At 45.6% G+C, this 755-nt stretch overlaps 1 protein-coding gene across 1 annotated transcript in view; it reads right to left on the reverse strand.

Moving 5' to 3' along the window:
- Window positions 1-337: 337 nt before the first annotated feature.
- LOC139411876 (uncharacterized) overlaps window positions 338-755 on the reverse strand; it is a 9,607-nt gene continuing 9,189 nt past the window's right edge. Inside the window, exon 5 of the mRNA XM_071158626.1 lies at window positions 338-729. The gene's annotated coding sequence lies outside the window, so the exon portion shown is untranslated. The remainder of the gene's footprint in view (window positions 730-755) is intronic.

Consider the following 755-nt stretch of genomic DNA (forward strand, 5'->3'; position numbering starts at 1 on the left):
TGTTTTATACTCTCATGTATGATTATTACCATTGAAAGAGAGAGAGAGAGATAGAGGTTGAGGGTCTCTGTCAAAGTTATTTGGGTCCTCCTCTCTCTCTCTCTCTCTCTCTCTCTCTCTGCTCTTCACTGTGTGTCTGTGTTTGGGTACAGGCCTGCTGTGTTTGTATGAGCACATGGCTGGGGAATGGAAACACACAGTCCAGGCTGAGGACGCACACACACACACACACACACACACACACACACACACACACACACACACACACACACACACACACACACACACACACACACACACACACACACTTTTCTTAACAGAGTGGGGGGGACTTTATTTGTGAACAGATAGAGTCCATCTATGTCCAGTACAGTAGATCTGACCTAGGAACAGCCTGGTTAATAAATAAACACTAACGTAATGGGAACATGATGCTCAACATCGCAGTCCAATCATATCTAATAAAACAACACTCTGTCACCAATAAATAATCCAATAAATTAGAATAACAAGGCGGTTCTATGCTGGTTCGTCAAGGCGGTTCTATGCTGGTTCGTCAAGGCGGTTCTATGCTGGTTCTTCAAGGAGGTTCTTCGCTGGTTCTCCTACAGAAAATTCTACTGTCTGGCGTTGTAGAGTGTGTTCAGTAGATCACTCCGCTGGGTAGGAGCCGGAACCGGTTTCTCCTCTGGTTGTCCCGGTTCTCATGGTTCCAGACCTTTAAGTTCTCTAGAATAAGAGAAGCGAGAGAAGGG

This window comes from Oncorhynchus clarkii, chromosome 6 (assembly GCF_045791955.1).
Source record: "Oncorhynchus clarkii lewisi isolate Uvic-CL-2024 chromosome 6, UVic_Ocla_1.0, whole genome shotgun sequence".
Lineage (NCBI taxonomy): Eukaryota > Metazoa > Chordata > Actinopteri > Salmoniformes > Salmonidae > Oncorhynchus > Oncorhynchus clarkii.